This window comes from Macrobrachium rosenbergii, chromosome 37, assembly GCF_040412425.1.
Source record: "Macrobrachium rosenbergii isolate ZJJX-2024 chromosome 37, ASM4041242v1, whole genome shotgun sequence".
Lineage (NCBI taxonomy): Eukaryota > Metazoa > Arthropoda > Malacostraca > Decapoda > Palaemonidae > Macrobrachium > Macrobrachium rosenbergii.
This window is the reverse complement of record NC_089777.1, coordinates 29,406,537-29,416,536: the sequence shown is the minus strand read 5'-3', so window position 1 is coordinate 29,416,536 and position 10,000 is coordinate 29,406,537. Positions and strand designations below refer to the sequence as shown.

Genomic DNA, 10,000 nt, shown 5'->3' with positions numbered 1-10,000 from the left:
TACTTAAATTCATTATGGTTAAAAGCTGCAGATGTTGTTGTGACTGCATATAGCAACTACCTAATTAGAAGTTCCTCACAGTTCTTATGCTTTTTTAACTGCTTTGTTCCTTATTAAGAATTTGTGCTGATATTGTGGTATATTTGATTACTCTACCAAATTAACATTCTGTATATTCTTGCTCCTTTTCTTCTTACTTTTATATACTGTATTGGCCTTCTGTTCCCTCTACCGCACTTGCCTATACTTCCACAATAAGCTGTAGGTCCCGTTGCTAGGTAACCAATTGGTTCTTAGCCACGTAAAATAGGTCTAATCCTTCGGGCCAGCCCTCTCTATGATAGCTGTTAATCAGCTCAGTGGTCTGGTTAAACTAAGGTATACTTGACTTTTTTTCACATAAGAATTTATACAATTGTGTGGTTAGTATATACATTATATATATATGGTGAAGTACAAATGTATACCTCATGCATCTACATACAGATTATTACTAATAACATACATGAAACACATACAGAAACAAAAGCCCGCACATACATATGCACACATACACACACGTCAGCAGTAGAAGTTCGTTACATCGTACGAAAACCGAAGTTCAAGATCACTGGGTCTGGTCAGTACTTTGATGGATGACCACTAACATATAAAAAAATTCATCAGCACATAATTTCCTTAAACTTCTTTTGGGAAGGGCATGGGGCTAGCAACCTCATCCCATAAACCTTGCTGAAAATCTTAAGACTAACAACTCTCTGGTGCTGTTCCTATAGGAGAAAAAGGTTTGTGAAAAAATTATATATACATATATAGGCTACTATACATATATAAATACACACATATACATACATACATATTTATATAAATATATATACAGATATATATACACTATATGTATATGTACATGTATATATATATATATATATATATATATATATATATATATATATATATATATATATATATATATATATATTTACTAGTGAAAAAGCAAGTCAATAAATAGCAAGTATTTTAAAGGTAAACGGGATTTCATGTTGAGTCTAGGGGGTAAATAGAAGGGAATGAGCGTAAGAAATGGCCCTTTAGGGCTTGTGGGAAATTTCATATACGCGATTTCTAAAATAATAATAATAATAATAATAATAATAATAATAATAATTCTTAAACAGTTGCTGTTATGTGCAAAACACCAATAAGAGCTACAAACATAATGATAATGATAATAATAAAAATAACTATAATAATAATATTAAAAGCACGCCGTTTCTTATTCTAAATGGTGGCTACATACAGTATATAAACATTACAGTCAGTCATATATTCATTTCTCTACAGAAGAGCAAAAACTATGCTTAAAAATTTCCACAGTACCAGCCATTAAAAAACCATAAATGATTATACTCAAGTAGGTAATATCAGTCAGGCCGGGAATTCACGGTGTCTTAAATTCTCTCTCTCTCTCTCTCTCTCTCTCTCTCTCTCTCTCTCTCGAAAGCCTAATCCCTTTGCAGGAAGCAAACTGCATGAATTATTATTACTGCACTCCAAAGAGTCAATTTGTTTTGGTTTCTTAATCTAATTTCCATTTAATTCAAGATTTCGAGAAATTTTTTACTCCTTCTAATTAGGGGTCGGTTGCCTTAATGAGAATTCTGAGGTTAATTACAATTCATAAGGCACGAGTCTTTCCCCCTTGCTAAATTAATTCAAGAGCATTTCTCTTCTCTCTCTCTCTCTCTCTCTCTCTCTCTCTCTCTCTCTCTCTCTCTCTCTCTCTCTCTCCACAGGGCTTCCTGAATTTGCGAATCTCTCTCCTTTTCGTAATAGCTCATTAATAAAAAGAAAAAAATACAACGCTTACTACAAACCATTATTAAGTCTGACTTATTTTCTTAGTGTCTTTATAAAATTCAATAGTTATAAAGCATAACTATAATAGGGAATAAATACTGATAATTTAGTTTACTGTAAGAGACTGGGGTCAAATTCTATTTGTTAAATAATTTGGGAACACTTGAGTGAGCTATAGGCCTAGCAAGGACGCGGGGAAACTATTTTGTGTTTTTAAGTCTCACTGTGGGCCATTAACCTTCTTCACACCTGTTTTTTTTTTTATCTGCTCTAAGTTTTAAGCATAGTAATTTTAGGATGACGACTAGAAGAGAACGCAAAGTAATCAAATACTTAATGAGATAAATTAATGAAAGAAAAAAAATCCTTTTAAAGGATGATCTCGTTAACTTTTTCTTCCTCTCCATCACTTCTTCAGTTTGGAGCTCTCATCGTTCATCATTTTATTCACAATACAGAATGACCATCTCAAACTGTATCCCAGTAGGGGGCTAGTGGCGTCAGTGCACCTCATGAGGTGTACTGTAGGCATCACTAAAGGTTCTTAGCGGCGCCTCTTCGGCCCCCCTAGCAGTTCCTCATTGGATGGGTCGATATCGTACTCGGCTAGCAATCTGCTAGGCCCGCATTCGATTCTCCGGCCGGCCAATGAAGAATTAGAGGAATTTATTTCTGGTGATAGAAATTCATTTCTCGCTATAATGTGGTCCGGATTCCACAATAAGCTGTAGGTCCCGTTGCTAGGTAATCAATTGGTTCTTAGCCACGTAAAATAAGTCTAATCCTTCGGGCCAGCCCTAGGAGAGCTGTTAGTCAGCTCAGTGGTCTGGTTAAACTAAGGTATACTTTTTTTTTTTTTATTCTCATATACAAACCCCATAAACTATCTAGGTTTCAGTGGGCTGATCTACGAGTAAGGAAACTCAAAAAACCTTTAAATTAATTTTTTCTAGTTTTAGTTAATTTTTACATGAGCTATTTCTAAATTTTTTGCCCGTCTTGGTTTACCTCTTCATAACAGATAAGGAAAACAGACCAAGTACAGAAACAGTTTTTTTTCTAGTCTTAGTTAATTTAGTACATGGGCTATTCTAAAATTTTTGCCCGTCTTCTCTCTCTCTCTCTCTCTCTCTCTCTCTCTCTCTCTCTCTCTCTCTCTCTCATTAGATAAGGTGCTCCAGGAAGTATCAGTAGTCTTCCGGTTCACAGTAAGTCTTTTGGGATGAGGTTGCTAGTGCCACACCCTTTCCCCAAACTGTTGCTACCCACCGCAGTCGACTAGGCCTATGGAGTTCCGGTTCGCTGGAGAATCGAACCTGAGACCTGTCACTGATGAAACGAACGTCCTACATCTGGACCACGCACCCATGTTTTTAAATACATTGACTGCTCTATGTTAAAGGTGTCTGCCCGTCTCGCTCCCCTCCTCTTAAAAAAATAAATAAATAAGGAGCAGCGTTGCAATACCCAGATTCCCCATGCAAATGCAAGCTGGTAGTCCGGAGACGCAGCATTCTCTCAGGAAATTCCAAATCCGCAACGCAGTGGAGGCTTCAAATTCTTTTCTGCTGTTTACCCGGCCCGGCCTTGAACTTGACAAAAGGATGCAACATAAATATACGAACATAACAAGTTTATCTGCTGCCTTCGTTCGTATTCTGATGGCTAACAGTATTTGCTGACGTTCCGGGAGTTTATTCTTTATTCCTCCCTTCTAACATCGCTCTAGTTTCTCCGTGTTTGTTTACAGATTTTCACTTCCATCTTTCCATCCCGCTATTTCATACTCGTTGTTTTGTGTCTGTTTATGTACTTGATATTATATGTTTACGCACTTGATATTATAACTTCCCATTTTTGTTAGACTTATTGTTGCTCAGTTGTCTTCATGAACTGTGGATTAATGTGTTACGTTTAAAAGCATGTGCTTGAGTTGAGGACGTTTTATGCGAACATATATAAACAACATATATAAAAGAGAGAGAGAGAGAGAGAGAGAGAGAGAGAGAGAGAGAGAGAGAGAGAGAGAGAGAGAGAGAGAGAGATTTATGAGTCTCAGAGAAGAATCAGATCTCATGCCGGCACGTACTGTCTGCAAAAAGGCACGCCTGAGTGTACTCCAGTTTTAGTACCATTAATTACACTGACATGTTGCCATCGAAAAGTATGTGAAATGGATATAGCTATAATAACCAATCTGATGACTGAAATGCTGAGACTATAATTATGCATAGAACACATGTTAAATGTTAGTAAAACGTATTTGATTAGGGAAATTCCTTCGAAATAATTGCAATACTAAAATCCCACATATGCTGATAGTGGGTTTCTCTTTTTTGGGGAGGCGGCCATGTAAAAAAATATCGATAATGATTACGCCATATACTCGTATAATTGAAATGTGATTAGGGGTCGAGCCTTTAATAACTAATAAAATAACCGGTCAAATCATGTCTCTAAGGGGCACTTTTCATTATGGATTAGCAATCAGATTAATAACTGAAAAAAAAAGTTTCAACAAAGTATAACATACTATCACAATTTTATTGCATATCTTAATACGCATTTGAACTACTGAATAGGTCTATGGTAATTTTAAAGTGAAACTTATACACACTTTAAAAAGAAAGCCCTAGAATGTTCCCCCGTGATACCGCTTTTAATATTGCTACCAATACAAATACCTTGTTTAGGAAGGCGGCAGGACACTATAAGATGGGGAACTTTGCCCCTATTACCACCTGAAGCCATTTCCCACGGTCTTTTCTAACAACTGGGCCAGGTCAACCCACTCACTTGCAAACATGCTCCTCTCTTTAACACTGCTTAGAGGGTCATCAAACTAACAAGTTTTCTTTAATTTTTCGAGAACCGTAATTCGAAACTTTGAACTCCAACATTGGTGGTGAATTTGCAGTTGCGTGTGTTCTTCACCATTCCACTAGTACCATAACAGCGTCTCTCAACCGGGGAATTATAATGGAGGAAGACAGTCTCCCACGTTCCCTAACTGACGTAAACTATAAATTGGTCCAGCAACATGGAGGTATAATTAGCATGTGCTAATGAAGGTATAATGTATAATTAATTATTCCAAGAGCAGGACAGCCTTCCGCAGTTTTAATGGAAAAAGTTCTGGTACTCAGCTAGGCCTACACACCAGTAGCTTGTTTAGAAGTAAACGCTAAGTAGAATTAACTAACATAGTTGAAGCACAAAGACCCAATTAATTCACGAGATGGATTGTACCGCATGCATTGCTATAGTAAATGGCCACACGAATGTCTTAAGGAAAAGGAAATCACTTTCTGTGCAGTAGGCCTACACGAGTAAGGTCGAAAAGTAAAAGTTTATGTCAGCCCAAGTGTCCTAGGTAAAGTTAGGAAATAATAAGAGGAATTTCGGCCTTAACAACTTATTATATATACGGTTTGAAACTGGAAATATTTTGGCGTTGACATGAAGGTTGCCACCATTTACCAGTGGAGCATAAAAGGCAGTATTCTCGAATAGCCTAAATATGGGCATCCACGAAAAAATGCATGTTCTCAACTTTATAAAAAAATAAATACAGCTTCTGATACAAACAACTAAAGCGTAAGTTTTCTTACAATCAAAGAGAGTTATAACAAATAAACAGCGTTAGTCAAAATCAACGCCCAACCATACCACACAGACCTCCAACAGGCAGCCACTGCTTAACCTAAGCAAACAATCAAATGTAGCAAATTTTTCCCAAACAAAAACAATGCATCATACACAGCAATACAAAACTGGTCATTGCTTTTAAGAATATGTAGAGAAAATCACACACTTTTACCGATATATACAAGAGCATATAACCTAATGAGTTCCAGCCTAAACAATGACCTGTGCATGCAATTTTCTGGTGAGCTTGCCCAAGTATAAAACTATTTTCATATACAAGGTATTACACTATGAAGTTCATACCATTGCAGTGATGAGGTGCAAACTGAGTTTCTTGGAAACTAACAGAACAAGGAACAGGTTTAGTGGTTCTGCTTAAACCTGTTATATTTAAACTGAATCTGGCAACCAACCGCAAGGCTAGGTAGGTTAGTTACATGATTTACGCCTAGGTCTATGCAGGATTAATAATTCTAGGTCTATATTCCTATATCTACATACAAAAGCTGCCCTATTAAGTTAATGCGCACGAAACCACTAAATTACTAGGGCATACGATCTACAACAAACCAAACAGAAAACATACCATTAAATAAAATGTAACAACAAATTGCACAACAAAAAACATTGAACACAAACTCAAGCTAACTTCTTGACAGTCGACTCTTTGAAGACCCACTGGCAAGATGAACTTCGTAGTTCGAAGTTAGATGACATGATAAGGTATGGGAGAATAGGGGGGAGGAGGGTTGACGCTGGGGAGTCGCGGAGATCACCCCCCCCCCCACAACAACTTATTGTAAAACGTTGTCGGGGCTGTGATCTTAATCACCTAACTATGTAGTTGACATTTTAATGTTTTCCAGGGAATTCCGATCAAGATGTATGAATCGCAGTAACTGAGACTCGCTGACAACCATATTTAATCTAAAAGTTTGTGATTTTAACGAGATGTTCTTGCTTATGTAAATACTGAACATACCTTGTTATTCGTTTAAGGACGGTTACAATATATGCGGTGTTCTTACAGGCTGTCCTAGAGCAAAGCCCGCGCCAGCACAAGGCTGGCTTAATCTAAAACCTGCTCTTACAATTAAATTCTAATTAAAAATCTTGTTCCCGTTTGTGAGCGCAACTTACACTGACTATTTTACCAATTATAGTACAGTATTATTGTGTAGCTTACAAATTATTAAGGTAATAATCTGTGTAATTACTTTCAGCTCTCATTCGTAATTCCCTCGTTCGATATCTAACTGATCAGAAAAGAGAAAATTTTTCAAAGGCTATTTTTCATTTTAAATGTGTGTTTTTGTACAATCTGACATCTTCATTTTCTTAGTTAATGCCAAGTTCTGAAGTAAGCCATTATTTTTCCTCCTCCTCCTCCTCTCTCTCCCTCTCTCTCTCTCTCTCTCTCTCTCTCTCTCAACATTTTTGTGTATTTCATTCAGCTTCACTTGATACTATCAACTTAGCCCCTCCATAAGTCCTTGTCATCTAGTATCTTTTCCAGTAGTAGGCCTAACTGTATGCATCGTTTCAAGTTCTTCCTCCTCCTAATCTCTCTCTCTCTCTCTTTCTCTCTCTCTCTACAGATTTATGTGTTTCATTCAGTCTCACCTGATACTTTCAACATCAATGCCTCCGTAAGTCCCTGTCATCCATCAAGCATCTTTTCCAGTAGTAGGCCTAACTAAATATCGTTTCAAGTTCTTCCCCATCCTCCTCCTCCTACTCTCTCTCTCTCTCTCTCTCTCTCTCTCTCTCTCTCTCCAAGTTTAAGTATTTCATTCAGTCTCACCTGATACTTTCAACATCAATGACTCTAAGTCCCTGTCATCCATCAAATATCGTTTCACGTTATTCCCCTTCCTCCTCGTCCTACCCTCTCTCTCTCTCTCTCTCTCTCTCTCTCTCTCTCTCTCTCTCTCTCTCTCTCTCTCTCAAAATTTATGTATTCCATTCAGTTTCACCTGATACTTTCAACATCAATGCTTCCGTAAGCCCTTGTCATCCATCAAGTATCTTTTCCAGTAGTAGGCCTAACTATATGTACTTTTTCCAGTTATCCCCCTTCCTCCTCTCTCTCTCTCTCTCTCTCTCTCTCTCTCTCTCTCTCTCTCTCTCTCTCTCTCTACAAATTTACGTACTTCATTCAGTCTCACCTGATACTTTCAACATCAATGCTTCCGTAAGCCCTTGTCATCCATCAAGTATCTTTTCCAGTAGTAGGCCTAACTATATGTACTTTTTCCAGTTATCCCCCTTCCTCCTACTCTCTCTCTCTCTCTCTCTCTCTCTCTCTCTCTCTCTCTCTACAAATTTACGTACTTCATTCAGTCTCACCTGATACTTTCAACATTAATCCCTCCGTAAGCCGTAGTCATCCATCAAGTGTCTTTTGCAGTAGTAGGCCTAACTGTATATACTATTTATTTCCAGTTACTCCCCCTCCTCCTATTCTCTCTCTCTCTCTCTCTCTCTCTCTCTCTCTCTCTCTCTCTCCAATTGCATTTTCAGAACGGCGTAGTTTTTCACTGACAGCATAATAACAAGAAACTGAACTCAAGAAAATATTTCACTCAAAAGCATAACTTTAAAAATATTATGATGTATATACTACATTGTAAAATGTAAAATATTTTCTTTAATAAATGATAAATGAGAGATTATGTCAGCCAAACCCAAAGCCGTGGTATCCTCTGTTGAAATTCCACAGGGAAAGGAATTATTAGGGAAATATCTAGTAATGACCGAGAATGTTATCTTAAACATTCACGGTGTCTAACTCCGCACGAAGAGCTGTGAAATAGTTTCCCCACGGTTTCCTATTTTTATACTACTATTGGCGTGTGTAACTGATGGTGATGAATAGTGAAGGATAACTACTGGAGGTAGGTGATAATGATTTTACAGTCACATGTAAGTGCGTGTATGTGTGTGTGGCACTTAGACGGGGAGGCCCAGTAGGTGTTACCTTACTGATTCTCATCGAATGTATTGGGATGACGTAGCTAGTCTCATGTCCTTCCACTCCCCTTCTGTCTGCAACCTCTTGCAACCTAACAGTTCAAAAGTCAAAGGAGAATGACTGTGAATAATAACTGGAATTTACTGTTTCCTAATAAGAAGAAGGAAGCCAGTGGGTATTATAAGCTTTACAATGGTTAACCTCCCCCTTCCAGCCCCCCTCTCTACACAGCGAAGCGAAGATACTGATGACCTTGACTTTTAAATATCATTTAAAAGCACCCTGAAATAAGTGTGAGAATGTCTTTGACCCACCCCTACTTATTATAGTATTCATTCTGAGGCAGTAGTCCAAGATGACGTAAGTCATTGTATAAACCAAAATGCCATTATTTTCAAGCAATAGTAATCACCCTTTTTCTCAGTCAAGGAATTCGATTACAAGTAACAGTTATGTCAATGCTTCGATTCTACGGTTCTACAAACAGCAAAAAGCCTGAATATTCAGAAACACCAGGGGACTGCAAGCGTACAGGCTAAAATCCTGAAAAAAAACTCGGTGGAGCTACATGGGTCTACATTAAAGTATTTAGGATTTTGTACTTAGGTAGTACGCTAATCCCGTTGTCTGGCTTGCTTAGAGATAAAACTGCCCGAATTCACTGAACCCTGGAAAAGAACAAATCTCGGTAGACCTATATGGGTCTAATATAAAATATTTCAGAGAATTTTGTACATTTATAATAATCACGTTGTTCCTGGGTTTTGTTAAAGACAGGACTTCCCGGATTCACCGTCTCGTTTGGTCCACACTAGTCCTATAAATCAATTCAGCACCTTCCCAACACTACTTACAAGCCACTTTTATCCGCGCTGGCGTAAGGTCTGTTTAATCTAGACAAACAAAAGAGAAACCGATATCATTATGGCTTCCAGGTAAGATTCCACGGCCAAATAGTAGCACCCCGTAGGAGGGTAGGGCCGTCAGTGCTTCTCATGCGGTGCACTGTAGGCATTACTCAAGGTTCTTAGCAGCGTGCCTTCGGCAACTAGCTGCAACCCCTTTCGTTCCTTTTACTGTACCTCCTTTCGTGAGCTCTTTCTTCCGTCTAACTTTCCACCCGCTCTAACAATTGATTCATAGTGCAACTGCAAGGTTTTCCTCCCGTTACAGCTTTCAAATCTTTTACTGCCAGTTTCCGTTTCAGTACTGAATGACCACATAGGTCCCAGTGCTTGGCCTTTGGCCTAAATTCTATATTCAATTCAAATAGTTGCGGTTCATTTCGAGAACTGCTTCCAACAATCTAGAATGAAACTCTCAAAAATGTCACACAACCATACTGGAATCATAAAACTTATTATTCCTGGGAATTTTAATAACAGGAAATGATACCATTACTTATGAAGAGAATTACAAGACCTCGCTTTTTACAATTATCTTCATATTATTCACCATCACAATTATTATATTTACTCTCAGTCATATTATTTGCTATCAGCCACAGTATTCTCCATGACT

General features: G+C 37.9%; 1 protein-coding gene across 1 annotated transcript in view; it reads right to left on the bottom strand.

Moving 5' to 3' along the window:
* The window catches only part of LOC136825441 (sodium/mannose cotransporter SLC5A10-like), a 405,606-nt gene extending 399,405 nt beyond the window's left edge, over positions 1-6,201 (bottom strand). The window contains exon 1 of the mRNA XM_067081888.1: positions 6,092-6,201. The gene's annotated coding sequence lies outside the window, so the exon portion shown is untranslated. The remainder of the gene's footprint in view (positions 1-6,091) is intronic.
* Between the last annotated feature and the right edge of the window lie 3,799 nt (positions 6,202-10,000).